This window comes from Nycticebus coucang, chromosome 7 (genome assembly GCF_027406575.1).
Source record: "Nycticebus coucang isolate mNycCou1 chromosome 7, mNycCou1.pri, whole genome shotgun sequence".
Classification (NCBI taxonomy): Eukaryota; Metazoa; Chordata; class Mammalia; order Primates; family Lorisidae; genus Nycticebus; species Nycticebus coucang.
This window is the reverse complement of record NC_069786.1, coordinates 92,664,621-92,688,767: the sequence shown is the minus strand read 5'-3', so window position 1 is coordinate 92,688,767 and position 24,147 is coordinate 92,664,621. Positions and strand designations below refer to the sequence as shown.

At 40.2% G+C, this 24,147-nt stretch overlaps 1 protein-coding gene across 4 annotated transcripts in view; it reads right to left on the bottom strand.

Annotated features, from left to right (window-relative positions):
- SLC39A10 (solute carrier family 39 member 10) overlaps nucleotides 1–24,147 on the bottom strand; it is a 167,596-nt gene that overhangs the window by 64,236 nt on the left and 79,213 nt on the right. Inside the window, exon 1 of one of the 4 annotated variants that reach the window (XM_053597475.1) lies at nucleotides 13,410–13,660. The exons of 1 other annotated variant lie outside the window; for it this stretch is intronic. The gene's annotated coding sequence lies outside the window, so the exon portion shown is untranslated. Of the gene's footprint in view, nucleotides 1–13,141; nucleotides 13,330–13,409; nucleotides 13,661–24,147 lie in introns of those variants that run through there. 2 more of the 4 variants (XM_053597473.1, XM_053597476.1) reach the window with 2 other exon arrangements.

The following is a 24,147-nucleotide window of genomic DNA, read 5'->3' as shown; positions in this document are numbered from 1 at the left end:
TAAAGATAGGGTCTTGAGCTCAAGCAATCCACCAGACTTGGCCTCTGAGAGAGTGCTGGGATTACAGGCGTGAGCCACTGTGCCCAGTGCCCAGCCCAGCCCCATTTCTTATATATCCACTAAACATAGTATTTCATATACATTATATAGAACCAGGAATCAGAAACCCTTGTCTTTCTTCCCAGCACTGCCACGGTCTTCTCTCTATATAATAGGGGAAATAAAACCTACACTTATCCACCAATTTAACTAATGTGTATGAAACTGCTGTGTAAAGCAATTAAGTACATTTAACCTAAGGTATTACCATTATTAGATGTGGTATTATGTATCTTTCAATTGAATTACAAAAAATATACAGCCAGACGAGGTAAGTCTCTTTATTGTGGCTCCTTTGAAAGAATGCTACCAAAATATTCTGAGAACACACGCAGCATTAGCACATCCAAGACCAGCTCTAGAGTACAGGGGGGCACACAAGTCACTGGAATCTGAGAGATTAGAAAGATTCACCACAATGTTTCACTGACATTATAAAATTCTTCAAGGGATAAAAGTATTGCAGTAATGAGTTCTCAGCAGGAATCACAAAATCCTCTTAGAGCGTCATGGTTTACTTTTTTGTCTCCCCGTCCCCCAACTTCACCAGCTATCTAATCTACTAAAGTCATATTTACAGTTTGGAATGCTAATACAGCGCTACAACACTTACAAAAAAAAAAAAAGGGCACAGTTCAGGCTATCTCTAATCTTTCTGCTGAGTTTCATTCATATAAAAACATTAAATGCATGCTAATCAAGCTTGGGTATAATTTAGTGGTTCTCCCGTTTCACTAACTTTAAAAAAGGGAAAGAAAATAAACATCTATGCCTTGACTTCAGGTACCAAATCAATCAACAACACATCATATCTGTTTTTGCTGACATTTTCTCATAAAATGTCAAAATAACTAGTTGGCTTTCTGCTTTTCAACCTTTCATTACAGGGCTCCTAGAACCATATAGAAAGCTTCCTATAATATTGCTATTTCTGTTCTGCTACTTGTGAATACAAAGAACATCTGGGATTAGTAAACATACTGGTCAGGATGCTTTTATCTGTCACTAAATATTGAAATGCCTTTTGAAGCTATTAAAATGTTTACAATTTGGGCGGCGCCTGTGGCTCAAGGAGTAGGGCGCTGGTCTCATATGCCGGAGGTGGCAAGTTCAAACCCAGCCCCAGCAAAAAAAAAAAAAAAAAAAAAAAAAAAAGAAAATGTTTACAATTTTAGGTGGCACCTGTGGCTCAGTAAGTAGGGTGCCAGCCCCATATACCAAGAGTGGTGGGTTCAAACCTGGCCCCAGCCAAACTCCAACAAAAAATAGCCGGGCGCCTGTAGTCCCAGCTACTCTGGAGGCTGAGGCAAGAGAATTGCCTAAGCCCAAGAGCTGGAGGTTGCTGTGAGCTGTGATGCCATGGCACTCTACCAAAGGTGAAAAAGTGAGACTCTATCTCTAAAAATAAAAAAACTTAAATGTTTACAATTTTACTTTTTCAATAAATGGGCTTCAAAGTCTTTCTATTCCACATGCATAAAACCTACAGAACATGCATCATGAAGAGAACTAAGAAAACCAACCTTAGGACCTGAATCACACGCACGCCCCTTCTCCCTTCAAACCTGCAGAGCGGTGTTCTCCTTCCATGCATCACTGGCAGGTGCCTTCACTCTAAAAATATTAACAGCTACTGTCCCACTGCCTCAATTTTTATCACTCCACTCATCTTCACTCTTCCCTTTGTGCTTTCTTTATTCAGATCTTGTCACTGGTCCTGATTCTGTACCAGCTTGCCATTCAAAAGAACTACCATTTAAAATAACTTTCTTGCCTATGAGGTCAGGGGGAAAAAAAATAATCACAGAATCTCCAAGATAATCTTTTCATACTGACATTTTCTGATGTCATTGACAACACACAGGCTACTTTCTTTCCCACCAGGGAAGCTTTCTATCCAATTAATTTTGGTTTTCCTTATAATTATTTTAAGCCATCAAGGTCCTGTTAATTGTTGAACAAACTAGTATGACTCAGTTCAGTCATTTAGCTGACTCTCATAAAAGTATAATTGAAATGTCAAAGCTACTTAATTCTTACTAGCATGCTACCAATGTGACTATTAATTACCAATCCATTAACAGCTTAATTATCAAGTTTAGCAACGTCCAATGTATAAGAAAATTATTTCTTATATATTTGCATATCAAAATCCACCCAAGATCTATATTGACCAATTACTACATTGGCCAGGCGCAGTAGCTCATGCCTATAGTTCTAACACTTTAGGTGGGAGAATTGCTCAAGCCCAGGAACACAAGGCTGCAGTGAGCTAAGATGACACCAGTGCACTACAGTGTGTGCAAAAGAGCCAGACCCTGTTTCTTTTTATTTTTTTTTTTGTAGAGACAGAGTCTCACTGTACTGCCCTCGGGTAGAGTGCCGTGGCATCACACGGCTCACAGCAACCTCTAACTCTTGGGCTTACGCGATTCTCTTGCCTCAGCCTCCCGAGTAGCTGGGACTACAGGCGCCCACCACAACGCCCGGCTATTTTTTTGTTGCAGTGTGGCCGGGGCTGGGTTTGAACCCGCCACCCTCGGCATATGGGGCCGGTGCCCTACTCACTGAGCCACAGGCGCCAGACCCTGTTTCTTAAAAAAGAAAATTATATACACTGTCGAACACTGAGTTTTGACTGTATTCTCCTTCTTTGCAGAGTTACATTCAGCAAGACAGAGCTTGGGTGGATAATGCCACGAAGGAAAAGCTGTGTAGGAAAGGAAAAGTAATACCTTATTACATACAATGGCTCAGTTGTAAATAACATTTACGGCACCTATGGCTCAAGGAGTAGGGCGCCGGTCCCATATGCCGTAGGTGGCAAGTTCAAACCCAGCCCCAGCCAAAAACCACACACACACACAAAAAAATATATATATAACACACTAAATACTATTCTAAAACAAAATTAACTATAACATTGTACTGAGAAGCTAGACTACAGGCATTCTCTAGGTTAAAAACTAGAAGGTTTTATAGGTTTGTTCTTAAGTTGATTTGTATATAAGTTGAAACAGGGTATATTTATCTATTACCTGTAACAGCCACCATTTGTAAGTGTGAATTGTACGTCAGTGGAATATTTGTCACTTAGGGATTTCCTATAATAACCTCTGTTCCTAAGTGTGAGTTGTATGTAAGCCAGACCTTTGTAACTTGGGGACTGGCTGTATAGGAAAAGGGCAGGTATGCAGACAAGTGGGAAAAGCATTAAATCATTCTTCATTAACTGGATAATGTGTAAAACTGAAAATCAAAACTGGGTAATGAACATGTTATCTGGAGACCTTGTGATGAACGGTAAAATAATCAACTGGAGGACCAAAAGGGCTCCTTCTATCTCAGGCAGAATATGAAAGGCAGAGACAGGACTGTTTTTTTTTTTTTTTCTTTTCCCTAAGAAACATCATGGAAATACTATTTGATTCTTTAAACTATACTCATGTATAACTTTAAAAAAAACAAACTGAAAGTTAGCAATTATAAATTTAAAAAACTATAGTTGACAAGCCAATAAAATCTTATTAAATCATGTGTGAAAGGAAATGAATTACTTCTAATTTAAAGATTTTCACAAGAATTTGTTTGCAATTTTAATCATAGTATGCAAACATTTTCATTCAAATTTGTGGTATTATTTTTAGTTACTTGCTTGGAATTAATTCCAAGATGTGGGCAAAGACTACAAAAAATTTAACACTTTTCGGCTCTTATCACACACTTACTTTCCAAATCGTTGTCTACAGAAATTAAGCTTGGTTATACTGCCACCAACAGTATGATCATAGCGCTCTGATTAGCACTAGGTATTACCAATTTTGAAATAAATTCTTGCCTTATGCAAGAGGGACTTTATCTAACAATTGCAATCAGTGTAACCTGGCTTATTGTATACTCAATGAATCCCCAACAATAAAAAAAAAAAACTTGCCTTATTTTTATACACATTTTTAAAAGTATTCTTGATGTCTCAATATTTATTCTATGTATGTGAGCTTTTGTATAACATAACTTGGTCATATTTTCTGCAAAATACCTTCATTTCTGTTACATGCCTTTTTATTGTGATTATAATCTTTTCCCTCTCATGTACATGCAATGAAACCTATTAATTTGTGATTATAATCTTTTCCCTCTCATGTACATGCAATGAAACCTATTAATTTCTTTGCAACTTACTTTATGATGTCTAAATATAATCCCCCCATACTTTATATTTTCTTCTTTAAATTAAAAATAATATGGGGCGGCGCCTGTGGCTCAAGGAGTAGGGCGCTGGTCCCATATGCCGGAGGTGGCGGGTTCAAACCCAGCCCCGGCCAAAAACCACCAAAAAAAAAAAAAAAAAAATTAAAAATAATATGATCTCTAAAGAACCAAAATCCCTCACATCCCTTTCTTTATAGGAAAAACAAAAATGTCCATTAAATTAATATCTGACACTTTTAAATATTTAATCAGTTAACTTAAAAAAAATTATGTTTTAGCCTTAATAATATTTTCAAGTAGTTGTGTTTAGGCAAAAATCTTCATAGGAAAAGCTTTAACATTTATTTTATAAATTACATGATATGAAATTATATTTACAATGGATTTAAAGAACATTTTTCTTAATGTATTTTTTTCAGTGATTTGATTTTAGCAAACCTTTCTAATTTTCTTCCTTGGTTTTTTATTTTTTTGTAGAGACAGAGTTTCACTTTATTGCCCTCGGTAGAGTGCCGTGGCATCACACGGCTCACAGCAACCTCCAACTCCTGGGCTTAGGCGATTCTCCTGCCTCAGCCTCCCGAGTGGCTGGGACTACAGGCGCCCGCCACAACGCCCGGCTATTTTTTTGTTGCAGTTTGGCCGGGGCTGGGTTTGAACCCGCCACCCTCGGTATATGGGGCTGGCGCCCTGCTCACTGAGCCACAGGCGCCACCCTCTTCCTTGGTTTTTAAAAACTAGTGTGATTATTTTCTTGAAAATAAACTTTATAGGGCGGCGCCTGTGGCTCAGTGAGCAGGGCACCGGCCCCATATACCGAGGGTGGAGGGTTCAAGCCCAGCACCGGCCAAACTGCAACAAAAAAATAGCCGGTGCCTGTGGCTCAAGGAGTAGGGCGCCGGTCCCATATGCCAAAGGTGGCGGGTTCAAACCCAGCCACGGCCAAAAAAAAAAAAAAAAAACACACACACACAAAAAAAAAATAGCCGGGCGTTGGGGTGGGCGCCTGTAGTCCCAGCTGCTTGGGAGGCTGAAGCAAGAGAATTACTTAAGTCCAGGAGTTGGAGGTTGCTGTGAGCTGTGTGGCACTCTACCCAGAGCCATAAAGTGAAACTCTGTCTCTACAAAAAAAAAAAAAAAAAGAAAAGAAACTTTATATTTATACTGGCCATATACACTGAATTCTTTATTTGAAAAAAACTAGAATATCCTAATGTACATCTAAGATCTTGTAAAGAAAAAAGTATATTTCAAATATTAAAAAGTTATGAATTCAAGAGATGGCATATGCTAAAAAAAGGTCCATGGGAATAGAAAATATGATCTCACTGCTTTATTATATATTACATATAATACATAAAACAATTATTATATATAATTTTATATGTAGCTATATTAAATACTATCTTATAATTACCTAAGATGTTTCTAATTATATTATTTTACTAGTCTCACTTTACAATGTAATAAAAAATGACGTATTATTCCATTTTATATTGAAAAGCATATAAATCAAACTTTTCATAGCCTCCTTCATCAAGAGGCTATGTTCCTGCATAAAAGAGTGCAAAGTATACTTCTTCATATGCAAACAAAATAGTTTTCAGGGTTTATCTTCGGTAGAGGTGGACTGAGAATTAACATACCAAAACATTTGTTTAAAGGTTTGCAGTTATGAACTGCTTTATGAGGCATGGGAGAAGAGAAAAAAAGACAGGGAAAGAGGAAGGCAAAGAGGACAGAGACAAGCAGGAAGCATTATAAATAGGATACATTTTCTCTCTGAGAAGATTACAAGGAAGATATATCAGCTTTTCAAATAGGGAAGGTAAACCGTGAGAGGTACTACCTAAGTAGACAGACACAGTGAGACAGAGTTAGGTGGTAAGCCAAGGTTGAAAGCCAAGAGCTTCATATTCTTTTTCCAACTACAAGCGTAATAAAAGTGCTACTGATGAGGCTTGGTGGCTCATGCCACCTTTCCCAGCAATTTTCAAGGTCACGACAGTAAGATTTCTTGAGGCTGGAGTTCCTGACCAGCCTGAGGAAGAGACCTCATCTCTACAAAACCAGAAAAATTAGCCAGCCATGGTGGCAAGCACCTGCAGTACCACACAGGAAGCTGAGGCAGGAGGATCAGCTGAGCCCAGAAGTTTGAGGTTGTAGTGAGTTATAAAGATCCCACTGCATTCTAGCCCGGGCTACAAGAGTAAGGCCCTGTCTCAAAAAAAATAAAATAAAAAAAGCACAATTTTTTAAAATGATTGAAAAAGAATAAAAACAAAGATGCTATTCCTCCCTGCAGAGGAAAAATGGAAAGGGGAGACAAAAACTATTTAGATGAAAAAAACCTGAGAACTCACATTACCTACACATTGATCATGACTGAAGATTTTTCTACTAAACTATTTTACAAAAGCGGCTATAGACAAGACCTAATGAATGAGAAAGCAATGTTCTAATAATAATTTACAAAAGCAGGCATATAGCCTAAGTGCCATAGTTTGCTGAACCCTGACTTAAACTACACATTAAAAAATATATATAGGCCAGGCGCGGTGGCTTACATCTGTAATCCCAGCACTTGGGAGGCCAAGGTGAGTGGATTGCCTGAGCTCACAGGTTTGAGACCAGCCAAACCAGAGTGAGACCACGTCTCTAAAAAATAGCCGGCTTTGTGGCGGAGCCCCTGTAGTCCCAGCTACTTGGGAAGCCGAGGCAAGAGGATCACTATATATATATATATATATATATATTCAACAGATAATTCTAGGGGAAACCACTATTTTAAAACTCAAAAATTCACAGAATCCAGTCCAACTAGGACAACAGAAAGAGATGGTTTTCTAAAAAAAAAAATAAAAAATCAGTGTACAAAACTGAATTCAGAAACTATTTAGATGTGTTAAGGCACATCTGAAATGGCTTCTTTTTATGTAGAGATTAAAGTAATAAAACAAAAGGGTATGTATCTTTATGACCTCACTACATCGAAAGTAACTGAGATTCTCTACTTTTTTTTTTTTAATTTTTTTATTAAATCATAACTGTATACAATGATATGATTATGGGGCATCATACACTCACTTCATAAACCATTTGACACATTTTTATCACAGTGGTTAACATATCCTTTCCGGCGTTATCTCAGTTACTGTGCCAAAACATTTACATTCTACATTTACCAAGTTTCGCAATCTACTTTTCATACTGAATGAAAATAAATTTAAACCTACAGTGATCACTGATAAGTCTTAGATAATTGTAGAGAATTAAAATTAACCTCTTTCACAGTTCACAATAGTTCTTAACAACAATACTTCTGGCCCTATGAAAATACACCATTTTTAATTAGGGACATTTCATATGATATTCTTACTTTCCAAACCCCTAAAAACCTTTTCTGTGTATATGAAACCAGCACATTGTACCCCTTGATAGCACTAATGTACACAGCTATGATTTAACAATAAAAAAAATTATTTTAAAAAAAGCCTTTTAAAAATAAATAAATAAATAAAGCCTTTTCTGAATGGGCTGGGTGGTCCTCATAATTAGGGTACATATTAGAGGTAAAATGATGTCTGTTAGAAATGTCAATACAAGAGTAAGTATTACCTAATACCTCCCTTTAAGCTGTTAATATCTAAAAAAAAATTATAAAATATAAAATGGTATTATAAAATTATATACCATTTTGAACTGTGAAAATGATTTAAGTATTACTTGAACCAGGATTTGGATTTTATCCTTATATACCTGTGAAACCTATAACCACCATCTACAAAATCATCACCACCAGCATCCTATTCTAACATCTTTTAACAAGAAAAATCTAACATTAAAAACCTATTATAGAATCCTTGTATCTGGCAATCCAAAAAACCCTTAGTACATTCTGTTAACAGAAAAAAACAGCACTTGACAATGAATTTATATGATATAATAAATTATGTTGTTTCAACACATCTGAACATTATGTGTGGTCTACTATGCAGGTTAGAAATAATTTCAAAAATACTATTGTTATTTTAAACTTTAAATTTTCAGTTGTGTATTGCTTCATTCTACTGAAAATACTTGTGAAATTCTAGTAAATTGTTTGAGAATATATTTGGTTCTTTTAGAAAAATCTAAATGTTTGTGTGATACCCCCAGAACTTATGAAGAGAACACCAAAAAGGAAAAAAATAGTTTACAAAAGTGATATTTGGTACAATGTGAATGAAACCTTAAAGAGTTTACATAAAAGACTATAGGAAATTGTGTGGGTTATGAAGAGGTCCTTGAGACTATTTTTCGAAACTTGTTATATAAAAGTCATAGTTTAAAACAAACTTGAATTAATAAAAAAGCCCACAATGTGAATTTAACATTTTCAAACTTTATTATCAGTACAAAACAATACAGAGTTATATGGAACTGAACTAAGTCAGGAAGCAGATTTTTATATCACTCTTGCCAAGACGAGGAGACACCCAGATTAAATAAATAAAACTACTGTTATTCACAAGCACAGTTAACTTCAAAGACACTCTTAACATACTACCCTCTTCCTGTTTGAAGAAAAAAAAATTCAACATAAACCTTTGTGAGGTAACTTGGAAACATTATCCTATTCTATCTCCACCCCAAAATTCACCCTGAATTTGGCAATCTAAGGGATTGAAGCAATCAAAACTAACCAATTCAAAAAGAGTTATGTCGGCTCCGCGCCTGTGGCTCAAGCGGCTAAGGCGCCAGCCACATACAACCTGAGCTGGTGGGTTCGAATGCAGCCCAGGCCGCCAAACAACAATGACGGCTGCAACCAAAAAACAGCCGGGTGTTGTGGGGGACGCATGCAGTCCCAGCTACTTGGGAGGCTGAGGCAAGAGAATCACTTAAGCCCAGGAGTTGGAGGTTGCTGGGAGCTATGATGCCATGGCCCTCTACCCAGGGCAACAGCTTGAGGCTCTGCCTCAAAAAAAAAAAAAAAAGAGTTATGTCCATCTTATCAGTAACACTAACCCATTGGAGGAAAACCTAAAATAGACCAGATTTATAGCACTAAGAAGTCTAATTGTAATTTAAACAGTATCTTGTTTTAGGAAAAGGTAAAGACGACTTCAAGGAGAATCAAACAGTAGGGGGCAGCATCAAACAACTGACGTTTAAACTGGGCAGTTTTCTGACTTGCAAGCTTTATAAGCATTTGTGTATTTATTTTTACTATTACAAAGGAAACTTCTGTTTTGACTGCCTTCATTTCTCTACCACTTCCTACAGTGCACTTTCTTTTGCATCTTGAGAATATCAGTGTACAATGCACTAGTAATAATGTGCCTTTGATATATAAAACAAAACTCGAGGCATTTCCATTCTTGAGGTAGGCACTATATAAATAAGGGCTGACATTTTTATACACAGCATTTCCTTTACATTAATGGTAAATTTTTGTTTCACTCAGCATTTTAAACTTGATTATGGAGGCTGACAAACAAGCTTTGCACATTCATTGAATAATGTTTCATAAGTAGTATGTGACCAAAAGCTATGGAGTATGTCCCCTCTCGAGAAATTTAGTTTGGCAGAGAAAACAAGAGGCACATATGTAATCATAAATTATGAAATGCAATAGAAACAAAAAAAATATCTGAGTAACAGTACAAAAACAGTAGGATAACTATGCCCCTCAAAGGCCCAGTTTAGAGACCACCTCACCTCATTCTGAGGATAATCAAGTATCAGGGGAAAATAAAAAGAGAAATCAAGCTCTTCAACAACTTATTAAAGAAGTGAAATGTGGCTCGGCACTCTTTGAACAGGTGTTACAGCGACAGCCACATACACTGAAGTTGGCGGATTCGAACCCAGCCCGGACCAGCTAACCAACAATGACAACTGCAACAAAAAAGTCGGGCTTGTGGTGGGCGCCTGTAGTCCCAGGTACTTGAGAGGCTGAGATAAGAGAATCGCTTCAGAGGCTGAGATAAGAGAATCGCTGAAGCCCAAGAGTTTGAGGTTGCTGTGATCTGTGACGACACAGCACTTTACCAAGGGTGACATAGTGAGACCCTGTCTCGGAAAAAAAAAAAAAAGTGAAACGTGTGCATATACAGGACAGACATGGTGGCTTACTACTATAATACCAGCACTTTGGAAGGCTGAGGTGGGAGAAGCACTTCAGCACAAGAGTTTGGGGTTACAGTGGTCTATGATTGGGTCACTAAACTCCAAGTTGTTTAACAGAGACACTGACTCTATTTAAAAGAAAGGTAAAATGAATTAAGTATTTGTAACACTTTGGTTCACTATGTCATTTAATGGTCACAGTAGTAAACCCCATGGAAGTAGGTTTAGTATTTCAAGTTCACAGATAAAAGGCCAAGATAAAGCAACCAAAGTAACTAAACTAGGTAACAGTACTTTAAAGTTTTGAAACTTATTCCAAAGCCCTAAATTCTTTCCAACACTAAGGGCAGAGGAGGGGAGGGGGCAATATTAACAAGGTAAATTGCTCGAATTAAAAGAAAATGATCATCTCAGCTGCTGAATAATTTCTCCTGCCGTAATGTCGATAGTCTATCTTCTCCATAAACCACTTCAAAAGACACACTCCCTTAGAGTACTTGGTACTGAATTTGAGGCCTCAGTGTACTTCAAATCAGGTGCTAAAAAAAGGGACTGAACCATGGTTACCTTTTAAGCTATCAGTGGAATATAAATTGGTAGAAGGAAAAACTAGTATGGATTATCAAGCAATATATTACTGATGTCACCTCATAAGGTCTTTCCTAACCACTTCTTTTAAAGTAGCACCAAAGTCATTCCTGCAATCTTATCAAGGGAACTGTGGATAGACTTCTGTTTGTGAATATGATATGGATGGGGGAAAAAAGGTAAATCTTAAATTGACTTCTAACATTTAGTTATTCTATCAGCACAAGAGTTAAAGAATGTAAGCAAAAATCAACATTAGCATTAAGTACAGGAGTTTCAAATTAACTTTAAAATTCTTTTAAAAATTTAAAATAAGTTCAAAATTCTTTAAAGAGTTTAAAATAAGTTTAAATTCTTTGAAGCCATTAATCCTCACTAGCTTGAAATTAGTCACTATGAAACTACCTCTGGATTGCTTCATCATAAATATTTAGTATCTTGAGAGCTACCTCAGTATGACTGGTTTCTGTTGCCATTTTAATGTATTTCCTACATTTAAAACTATCATTCTGAGGTTCCTCACACAGAAAAGTTGAAAACTCCTGACAGATTACTGTTTTATTTCCTTCACAGGAGTTATCACTGATATTATGTATTTGTTTCTCTCCCTACAGGAATATCCAGTGCATGCAGGATGTGGATTTTTGTGGTATTTGGGTAGTCTGCCATGGATTCCCAAGGTCTAGAAAAAGTGACTGACTTACAGTAAGCTACACCAGTGTTTGCATAAGAGGGAGTCCTCCTATAAAACAGTACACAGGAGGCTTCAGATAAGGCCTTCAACTGCACGCTACAATTAACTAAATTCTAACTCTACAGCTTTTAAATATATCACTTGCTTGTTCCTAATTATGCAAAATTTAGGTACACATCTAAAAAGAAAACACAAATGAAATGTAGACCTACAGACTCCAAGAATGACTCAGTTCCAAGGTAAAACGAGAGGACTTACCAGCAAAAGACAAAGTTAAAAAAAGTATATCCTGTGGTCTTTTCTAAGTTAATGTGCTTTGTGTTGTTACTATTGCTTAAAACTGGTACAATACTTGAAAGGACCGATCGTTCCGACTGAGGGCTAAGGCTCTGCGGTGGTCTTTCATCCTCGCGCCCCGCTCCTTAAAGACAGCCCATGTGGACCGGCGCCCACGTGAATGTTTCTTTACAGAAGCCACAGGAAGACCTTCCACGTCATGCCGCCCGCGCCCTCGCAAGGCCCCCTTCCCCGCTGGGGTGTTAGGGGGAATCCCAAGGGACAGGGTAGGCGCTCGGCAGATTCCTAAACCCAGAGAGAGGGATCTGCAAAGGTTCCCCTTCGCAACCCCCCAGCCGCGCCCCACATGGCTCTCCACCTAAGGGCTCTCGGAAACAAAGCAGGGTGGCCGCGCCACCTCCGACCCACCCGGCCTCCCCCACCGACCCAGCCCCACCCTGGGTCTCCGCGGACTGAAACGTTAACTCCCCCGCGCTCCGCCTGGGCTTTTCGGACGGTCCGGGAGAAAACAAGTAGGAGCTCAGGCGCCGTTAGCCTCCAGGTGCCGAAACAGCGGCATCAAGCCTCCATCCCAGGTCCCCTCACCGACCCCATTATAGACCAGAGGGAGACCACGAGAGGGAGAAGCGGGGGCGTTCGTCGCCAAGCCCCCCGCAGACCTGCCTACAGATCCTCCCACTCTCGGGCCACAGGGTCCCCGCTTCTGTCGGCTACGCCAACCGCGGCCCGCGTGCAGCCCCCCAACCGCTGCCGCCCGCCCAGCGGTCACTCCCCCACCCCGGCACGGTCCGCGCGGCTCCCTCAGCCTCCGCAGGACTCTGAGCGCGGCGCGGGGTCCCGCACGCGTTGTGGGCGCCGCCGGGCCGCCCGCCCTACGGCCCGCAGCAGCCCAGAGCGCACACGAGGAGCCGCGGCGCCTCACGCGCTGCCCACCACGCGCTCTGCTTCGGCTCGCCGCCGCCGACTGCAGCAGCTGCGGAAACCTCAGAGCCCGCATCCCCGAGGGACCCAGCCCCGACTCCCCGGTTCTATTCTCCCTTTCAACCCCACCCCGCCGTCCCGGGACTCGTAGTCTCCGCCGCGCATGGGGCCGGTTCTGGGGGAGGGAATGTAAACAAATCGGGGTTTTATAGTTACCTCACACTCGAGTGCCGTGTGCATCTCCTCTCCGCTCGGTACCAAACCCCGGCTGCACCAAATCGTGTATTCTCTAAAGCCGGCTGCGCTAACTTCGTCGCGGAGGACCGCGCGTCAGACACCAAGATACGCTAGCGGCGTACAAGGCCCACTCAGCTCCCTGCGCAGCCGCACCCGGTCCGCCTATGGGTGCTACGCTACAGGCGTACACGCACCACCTAGCCATTCGCTTCGGATAACGCTTGCGTAAGGGAACTGCACCACTGGCAGATTCCACACGGATAGTCCGAGCAATGAGAAAATCCAGTCTACGCAAACTGCGGAGCTCTGTGGCTCCGCGCTAGTTTTGTTCCAAGAAAGGACGCCGCGGGGGAGTTGGGGCGGCTTCTGACGCATGCGTGGAGCGCTCTCTACCGCTCGCCTTTTCTCCCGGCTTTGCCCTGTTGGTTGCTGAGGCCTTGGGCCGGCGGATGAGTAATGGGAGCTCTAAACGCAAACGCGAAAAGGCTTCAGAGTGATAGATTAGCATGTTTATCTGTACACGTGTTAAACATCTACAACGAATTAAACCCTCTTCCTTTGTTAAAGTAACCTTTTCGGTCTCGTAGGGCAAAAGTGAATTTGTACAGCTCACTCCTCCCACCCCAATTATTGTAAAGCACACTTACTTAAGGTTTCCAAGTCTAAAAGAAAAAGTTAAGTCTTGAGAGCATGTCACAAGACATTCAGAGTAATTCTTTTGCAACTTTCTAAGGTCTTCCACCACCTCCTATTCTCAATTGATCGTTCATTTCTTAACCCTCAACGGCAACCCCCCACCCCCATGCAGCCAAGCAATTCCATGAACTCCTACCTACATCTTGTTCATTCTTGCCCCCATTCCTTCCCTTCACACCATACCTCCCAACTGAGTGCTCTCCTCCTCTCTGCTTAAGCAACCAACAGCCCACATTTTCTTAAAAGGTGGATCTGGACATCTTCCCTTTGCTTCGTTACTCTGCTTCCTGGCTCTTACTTAATCGACACGTTGAGGGTTATCTGTGTGTGGCCCGGGTGCCTGTGTTTCTGTATCTGACCAGAAACTGTAACCGGCCCCATAACCAAAAATTAATAGTTAATAGCGAGAACCAGTTGGGGGAGGGAGAGCGCCTGAGCGCAGGCTAGCAGAATGCATAAAACCATGATCAATAGTAACAGCAAGCTTTGTTATGTGTCAGGAACTTTCAAAGTGCTTTACATATACTGTATATTAATTTAATCCCTGTAACGTATCGAGGTTGAAATTATCCAGGAAACTGAGACAAAAAACAGACATTTAATAACTTGCCTAAGATCACAGAGCAGGTAGGTACGGAGCAGAGTTGAGATCCAGACCCATTCATTATGGCTAAGTAGTCCTGCTCTTCCGCACATTATACCATCATGGAAGAAGATTACTTTGGTTTTGTTTTTTATGTCTTCTAACAACATCTTTTAGGTGCTTAATAAATGTCTGAGGATTGCCAGAACACTAAAGCTACTCATATCCTCTTTCTCTTGTTTGGGAAAAACAATCCATAGACTTCACTCCAGCTGACAAAGGGAGAAATCTTGAAGTGTGGAGGTAGGAGGTAAAATCTGAGTCCTAATATTAAATTTTGCTATTGACACTAAATGTGGGAGACAACGCTTCTGGTTTTCAGATTCATAGATAAGTTAAAGGGATTGTTTTAAATGAATTCTAAGATTCATTCTAGAACTAAAGTCCTTATGGTTCATAAAATCACTATACTACATCCTCTGTACTGTAAAAAAAAAAAAAAAGGCATCCAAATTACCCTGCTATTTTAAGGTTCATAATTATTTTATTAAATACATTATTATCAGCACTCTTAAAATAATGTATAACTTTCTTTCACGTATCAATAAGATATAGCTCTTGCATTCCTTATTTTAGGATAAGGAATGATTTAGGATAAACACTGCTTTTTTAGTTATGTATACATAAGCCTAAGGTTCAGCTGGTACACACAGGTACAGATATTGATCAAATATTGAAATATTTCCATATAAGTTGGTCAAAGCTGCAATTATAACTGGTATCCCCCCTTGCTTCCCAATGCTACCCTCAGTTCCTTCCTTCAAGTTTCTCCAGACCTTCTCATTTTAGGAACTAAAGAATGCCTGGCAAGGATGGACCCAGCTCTTATTAGTCTCTCCTAATTGATCGGTGCTTATTCTGTATTGTCATGTATTTTTACTATCATCCCTACATAAGACTATATGGCAAGCTACTTGAAAATAGAAACCATGCTCCTACCACTTTAGAAATTGACCCACGCATTCATGTACATTCCAGTATACACACACAGATTTAGGTGGGGCTTAGAGCAAATTATCAGACAGGATAAGTAATTAAATTACAAACTAGCATGTAAATTTTCCTACTGGGAAAAAGAATCTCAGAAAATGTCTTAAAGGCTTATACAAAATCACCTGCTGAGATAAATAATGGACAGTGCTCCCAAAATACATAGTATCACTGTAACATATAAATTATGTTTTATATTTACTCATTTTATATACAACTAGTATGTTAGTAAGGTGTAATGGAACTTTCTGAAAGAGTAAGACAGTTTTTACAGCAACGTCATTTGCTTCATGAAGAAGCTCATCTCAACTATAAAAATAGTATTAATGATTTTCAGTGCCTGAGAGAAAGAGGGAGTATTTAATTGCATGTGAATGGTTCGCCTTTCATTGTTTAGCTTATTCCCACTGCTTCAGTTACAGTATCATTTCGCATAGCTAAAATTTTAAATGTGACCAGTCTACTTCTGTGAACCATGATACAATAATGGGATGGTCTTTTTGCCCCTCAGAGGATTAGAAAAGAACCAACAACAAAAGAGGAAAGGAAGAGCCCCGTGTAGTGAGTGGCTCATGCCTATAATCCTCACACTCTGGGAGGCTGAGGTCAGTGGATTGCCTGAACTCAGGAGTTCAAGACCAGCCTGAGCAAGAGTGAGACTCCGACTGTAAAACTAGCCCGGCATTGCGGGGGACGCCTGTGACTCTGAGGCAAGAGGATCACTTGAGCCCAAGAGTTTGAGATTGCTGTGAGCTATGATGCCACGGCATTCTACCAAGGGTGACAAAGTGAGTCTCTGTCTCAAAAAAGAAAAAAAAAGGAGGACAGAGCCCTGCTTTATACCTCAGTCTTTAGCTATAACTGAAGGAAATCCATGTCATACATGTGACTTTCTCTCCTATAGAGGAGAACATAGTCATCATACAGAATGAAGTTAAGAATCTTCAATGAGGGCAGCGCCTGTGGCTCAAAGGAGTAGGGTATTGGCCCCATATACTGGAGGTGGTAGATTCAAACCCAGCCCCCATCAAAACTGCAAAAAAGAATCTTTAATGAGGGCAACGCCTGTGGCTCCAAGGAGTAGGGCATCAGCCCCATATACAGCAGGTGACAGGTTCAAACCCAGCCCTGGCCAAAAAAAAAAAAAAACCTCTTTAATGAAATCTATATAGAGCATTACTAATTCTAAGAAATCAGACCTTTTAGACTTAATCAGACTTTTCATTATTCAAAGTTATTCATAACCAGAGATAAACCTCCTTAAATTCAAATTTGGTTTAAAGTCTGACTTTTACATGGCCAAAAAGTTTGGTTCAGACTCCCATTTTTACTAAAAACAGAAAAATTAGCTGGGCGTGGTGGTATGTACCTGTCATCCCAACTACTCACCTGTTGTCCAAGCTACTCAGGAGGCTGAAGCAGAAGAATTGTTTGAAGCCAGAGTGGGAGGTGGTTGTGAGCTAGGCTGACCCCACAGCACTCTAGCCTGGGGCAGCAGAGTGAGACTATGCCTGAAAAAAAAATTTTTAAAGGAAAAAAAAAAAAAAAACAATAGGCCAGGAGCAATGGCTCACACCTGTAATCCTAGGAGGCTAAAGCCGGTGGATTGCTTGTGCTCAGGAATTCAAGACCAGCCTGAGTAAGAACGAGACCCCATACCTCCTAAAATAGAAAAACAAACCCGGTGTTGTGGCAGATGCCTGTATTCCAAGCTACTTGGAAGGGAGAAGCAAGAGGATCTCTTGCGTCCAAGACTTTGAGGTTGCTGTGAGCTATGATGCCATAGCACTCTACCATTTGAGACAGAATGAGACTCTGTCTCAAAAAATAAATTTATTAATAAAGTTATGCCTAGAGAGACCATTAATCAAGAGTACAAGAAAGACTAAATCATGTTGCTGTATCAGTGTGGTGTGGTGTGGTGTGGTGTGGTGTGGGAGTGATAAGCACCAGGATAGGTTTTAAGATCTGGGAAAGGATTATGTCAGCAACATGTAGGTAAACTTCTAAACCTAGGCCTCAAAATTAGTAACTACCTATTAATTTTTAGAGACTATGTATTTCATCCTGGGTATTGAAGCTTCCGCTTTGGATCTAAAATCAAGAGATATGTGTGATCCATATCTCCAAAGATCCGTATCATTCCCGTTCTTTGAGAATCGTGGTAGTGCATAACATCTAACAAGACAAGACCCCTGTAAAGACAGGGAGGTAGGGCCCAGGGGTAGGGGGAGAGTCTTTTTCTGATCCCTTGAGAAATTATGGCTCTATTATTTCACTTTTTGCAGACTCTAAAAATTTAACATTCCAAAAGTTAAGATAAGTGGGCTTTGAAGGGTCCTTGGAAGTTCTCACTTATGTCCCATTTTAAAGAACAACACTGGGAAAGAAAACAACAACAACACTGGGCCAGGCAGGGTAGCTCACACCTATAATCCTAGCACTCTGGAAGTCCAAGGCGGGTGGATTGCTTGAAGTCAGGAGTTCAAGACCAGCCTGAGCAAGAACAAGACCCCCGTCTTTGAAAATATTGTCAGGTTTTGTGACGGGCACTTGTAGTCCCAGCCACTGGGGAGGCTGAGGTAAGATGATCTCTTGAGCCCACGTGTTTGAGGTTGCTGTGAACTATGACACCACAGCATGCAAACACAGGGTGACTGAGTGAGACTCTGTCTCAAACAAAATAAATAAAATAAAGAGCAACGCTTGTGTATCTGGGAAAGCCACCCCTTTCCACAGAGCCTGCCACTTTGAGATGGTTATTCAAAGGCAGGGAAGAGAGATAAACCAACACAAACCCTGGTAAGAGACAAATTGTGCCTGTCAAGTGAGATATTCTGAACTGGTAGACTTATGCAAGGAAACTGAGTTTCAGGCTATCTGCAGAGACAAAAATAGATTGGAGAAATGAAACAATTAACACTAAAATTTAAGCAGCTCCCCACCCAGAGAAGAAAAAATAACTTTGTTATGATTTGCCTAGATGATCTAATATTAGACTAGCCAGATTCCTTAGCTTTAAACCATGGCAATATAAAAGACTTAAACATCAGGCAGCTCTCCTGGAAGAGAGATAGTAACAGAGAGTTTTACAGCTTCTAATTTGCCATGTCAAGACCTTTCAAAAATAAAGAGAAAGAGGAAGACCTACTCAGAAGAACGAACAAAAGCAAAAAGCAAGGCTGGGCACCCATAGCACAGTGGTTATGGCGCCGGCCATATAACACCAAGGCTGGTGGGTTCGAACCCGGCCCAGGCCAGCTAAACAACAATGACAAATGCAACAAATAATAGCCGGGCGTTCGTGGTGGGTGCCTGTAGTCCCAGCTACTTGGGAGGCTGAGGCAAGAGAATCTCTTAAGCCCAAGAGTTTGAGATTGCTATGAGTTGTGATGCTACGGCACTCTACCGAGGGTGACTTACTGAGACTATCTCAAAAAAAAAAAAAAAAGCAAAAAGCTCAGAGCAAGAGCCAGATTAACACAGCAGACCACACATGATAATGCCAAGAAGCCTTCTTACCCTAAGCCTACTCTTATTATACCCCCCAATTACTGGAAGTCCACATTTAGTATTTCATTCTTAAGCCTTGAAACCAAAGAGAACTTTGCTACCATTTTATTACTTATTTATACTACTATGAGTGGGAATATGTACATTTTTCAGACTTTTCTGAAGTGTAAATTCTAAGAAAAGATAAAACAAAGTTATCTAGGGATTCCTAAAGATAGTGTGATGCAAAGGGAAAGAAGGAAAGCTGTAAACCAATTGCCAACCTCTCTATCTTGTTTCTAGCTAGCCTCATTCGCTCACAGAATACTAAGTAAGATGAATAAAAACGGTAGGCTTGCTAGATAGCCATTTCAGCTAGTTTGGAACTGTAGCAGTACTGGAGAAATACTTCCCAAAACTTTACTCCAGTTGGTCTAAAAGTTGTGTGTTATAGTTAAGTGATTTAACATTGTCTCCTCCAAAATCATGATTGAGTAGCTTTGTTAAAAAAGTAAAAAACAAAAAACAAAAAACTCCTAGTCCATAGGAATTAGAAAAAAGTGGCATCAATATCCTTATTGCAAATATGACAAATTTTGAAAAGTAAGTGTGGATGGTTACACTTCAACTTAAGAATAATTATCAACATGGAAATGAGGCAGCAATAAGCTATCATGTAAATACATTTAAATGTTCCTTTGTTAAACTGGGTTGAGATTAATAAATCCATTTAGAAATTCATTTTTCTTTTTTGTTTTTGTTTTTGGCCGGGGCTGGGTTTGAACCCACCACCTCCACCATATGGGGCCGGCGCCCTACCCCTTTGAGCCACAGGTGCCACCCTTGAAATTCATTTTTAAATAAGAGAAAATTTCAACTCTTTCCTAGGGTATCTAAGATAATAAGGAGACACATTTTACAACTGACATTTATGAAAATAACCCATAACATCTTTTAAAATCAAGACATACTTGTTTTATCTTCGCAAATATTGCTTACTCTTCTTTATCAAAAATTTTGACAAGAATGCAGCAAAATTCTACACATTAGAGAAGGCAGTAAATGATTTGCCGAAACAAATGTAGCTTATAGAGATTTCCAAGTTTTTGTACTATCTCTAAGTAAAGCTTGAATCATGTTATTTTTTTATAGAATAAGTAGCATTTCCATTTTCATAGACTCCCATAAACTAACTTTTCATTCCAGCACACATCTTTAATAAGTTTTTAAAATGTCCTAATGTTTTGTGAGAAACGTTTTTGGTAGTGCCAATAGTTAGCGACCCATCACGCATGTGGCGTGGTTGCTTTCTCCAAGGTGATCTCACCTACAGCCTCCTATGATTTTAACACACCCAAGTTTCATTCTAATTAGAATGGCAGTTGCTTTCTCTAAGCAGTTATGTTTTACAGTCTGTCTTCCCACCCTAAACACATAAAACTGTACAGTTTAAAATGTGCCAGGCACCCTTTAAATGCTTTAAATAGAACTCATTTAATTCCTACACTAACTCTCTGAGTTAGACAGACCCATTTTACAGATTTAGAAAACCAAGGTGCTTATATAGCATATGGGAGAGCAAGGATCTCAGTCCAGGCAGTCTAGCTCTAGAGCCTGCACTTTTAACCCTTGCATTACCCCACCTCTCATGTTTGGACTGGTTGTTATGTTCCTGTTTTTGCAAGGACAGCTATACTACATTCTCTGAAAATGTTGGCAATTAAAGAAAGGAAGAGGCTTGGTGCCCATAGCTCAGCAAGTAGGGCACCGGCCACATGCACTGAAGCTGGCAGATTTGAGCCCAGCCTTGGCCTGCTAAACAATAATGACAACTGCAACCAAAAAAAAAAAAAAAATAGCCGGGCACTGTGGCAGGCACCTGTAATCCCAGCAGCTACCTGGGAGGCTGAAGCAAGAGAATTGCTTAAGCCCAAGAGTTTGAGGTTACTGTGAGCTGTGATGCCATAGCACTCTACCGAGGGTGACATAGGGAGACTCTGTGTCAAAAAAAGAAAGGAAGAAAGAAAAAAACAAAAAAGGAAATCAAGAGAATCATAAACTGGTAGATTTCCCACTCTGTAAAAGCTATAGGTCAATGAAAATTTTAAATGTAATGTTAAATAGAATAAAGAATAAAATAGACTGGACATAATAGTTCACACCTGTAATCTCAGCACTTTGGAAGGCAGAAGTGGGAGGATCCCTATGGTTGAGGGTCACTACAACATGAGGAATTGTATTAAAGGGTCATGGCATTAGGAAAGTTGAGAACTACTGCCCTAGAAGAAATATAGCCCTGTAATAATAAGTTTTTATTGTCTTAAGCCACCAGATTTTTGGTAATGTGTTACAGCAGCCATGGAAAACTAAAACAATCAGGATGCTGTTGCAGGAATAACGCATCTGAGAAGTGATGACTGATAAAGAGAAATTATTGAATTTGAGAAGTATCAAGGTAATAGAATCAAACTTGAACACCAGCCAAACTTGAACACCGGCTCTTCTAACTTAATACCTATGGCCTCAACCCATAGCTTCTTCTTTTTTTGGGGGGGGGGAGAGAACAGTCTCATTTTATCACCCTCACTAGAGTGCTGTGACATCACAACTCACAGCAACCTCCAATTCCTGGGCTTAGGCAATTCTCTTGCCTCAGCATCCCAAGTAGCTGGGACTACAGGCACCCACCACAAGGCCCAGCTAAGCTTCATTTTCTTTTTTTGTTTTTGTTTTTTCTGAGACAGAGTCTCACGATGTCACCCTCGGTAGAGTGCTCTGGCATCACAGCTCACAGAAACCTCAAACTCTCAGGCTTATGCAATTCTCTTGCCTCAGCCTCCCAAGTAGCTGGGACTATAGGCGCCCGCCACAACACCTGGCTATTTTTTGGTTGTAGTTGTCATTGTTGTTTGACAGGCCCAGGCTGGATTCAAACCTACCACCTCCAGTGTAGGTGGCTGGCACCCTAGCCACTGAACTACAGGCAGCCACCGAGCCACAGTTTCATTTCCAATACCTGTACAATGGGCAGTACTTGGCAGAGTTTTGTTTGGTTAATATCTATTTTTTATCAAAGTTACATATTAACATTAGCTTTAGAATTTGATAGAAATATATGCTACTGGTTGGGCACCTGCAGCTCAAGTGGCTAAAGTGCCAGCCACATACAACAAGGCTGGCGGGTTCAAATCCAGCCTGGCCTGTCAAACAACAATGACAACTGCAACCAAAAAATAGCTGGGCATTGTGGTGGGTGCATAAGGAAATTGAGACCCAGAACTCTTTTATTTTTTATTTTTTTGCTGGGATTGGGTTCGAGCCTGCCACCCTCAGTATATGGGGCTGGTGTCCTATCCAATTAAGCCACAGGTGCCACCCCAAGACCCGGAACTCTTAAGATGTTTGTCTGGAGGCCAGGCACGGTGGCTCACATCTGTAATGCTAGCACTATGGGAGTCCGAGCCCAGTTGATTGCCTGAGCTCACAGGTTCCAGACCAGCCTGAACCACAGCAATATCTTGTCTCTAAAAATAGCTGGGTCTTGTGGTGGACACCTGGTAATCCCAGCTACTTGGGAGGCTGAGACAAGAGAATTGCTTAAGCCCAGGAGTTGGAGGTTGCTGTGAGCTATGACACTACAGCTTAAGGCTCTGTCTCAAAAAAAAAAAAGAAGAAGAAGAAGAAGAAATATATGCTACAAAATGAATGAGCCTTGAAAACCCTATGCTGAGTGAAATAAGCCAGATCCCAAAACACAAATATTGAACGATTTCACTTCTTGAGGTACCTAGAATAGGAAAACTCATAGAGACAAAAAGTAGAATAGCAGTTACCAGACGCTGGAGGCTGGGAAGTGGAAAGAGAGAATGGAGATTAAAGTGTAATTGGTACAGAGTTTGTTTGGAATATTAAAAAATAAAAAAGCAAATAGTAAATAAAGCATTATAATAAATAATGTTTATAAATAAACATTAAACAAATATACTACTAGAGTTTATACTGTTCAAGAAATGAAACCATATTACAACATACAAATGACTTTTTTTGTTTGTTCGAGACAGAGTCTCACTATGTCGCCCTTGGTAGAGTGCCATGGCGTCAGCAACCTCAAACTCTTGGGCTCAAGCAATTCTCTTGCCTCAGCCTCCCAAGTAGCTGGGACTACAGGCACCCGCCACAGCACCCGGCTATTTTATTTGTTGTTGTTGGCATTGTTGTTTAGCAGGCCTGGGCTGGGTTGAAACCCACCAGCCCCAGTGTATGTGGCCAGTGCCCTAACCACGCTACAGGCACCAATCCAACATATAAATGATTTTTAAATATAACTTGGGGAATATGATTTCAGAAGTAGTTTGTAATTTTCCCCTATTTTTTAAGTAAGAATTTCAAACACAAAACAATAGCTTTGTAGCTGGAGCTTTTCTGAGATAATCTAAATGTATAGGTAGTGACCTATGAGCCAGTACAATGCTGGTATACCTCTGCCCAGTAATATTTTTTAAATATAGTTAGATTGGGGGAGGCAATTGGGCAAACCTTGAATGTGATACGTATGTGATTTTAAAATTAATTGGCTTCATTTCAAAATAGATCCACTCTTTTAGGAGAAAATAAAAAATAGCTAATTTACATTTAACCTAGTTAAGCTTTTAGCTATGCTTAGAAAGGAAGTTCAAGGGCGGCGCCTGTGGCTCAGTCAGTAAGGTGCCGGCCCCATATACGGAGGGTGGCGGGTTCAAACCCGGCCCCGGCCAAACTGCAACCAAAAAATAGCCAGGCGTTGTGGCAGGCGCCTGTAGTCCCAGCTACTTGGGAGGCTGAGGCAAGAGAATCGCTTAAGCCCAGGAGTTGGAGGTTGCTGCGAGCTGTGTGAGGCCACAGCACTCTACCCGAGGGCCATAAAGTGAGACTCTGTCTCTACAAAAAAAAAAAGAAAGGAAGCTCAAATACTCCTATTTAATAACTCCTTTCATTGGAGTTTTTATACTTTGCAGCACTACACATTTATACTGAATGCAAAGCACATCTTTTAAGTATTTACCGCATTTGTGCAATTAATCTAAGGTAGTACTCAACAATGTCAAGTAAGTTTGGTGGCTGATATTTAGCCAATTCTAGATTAACCGGATAATGGAGGTGGTATTAAAAGGTAGAGAAGAGATAA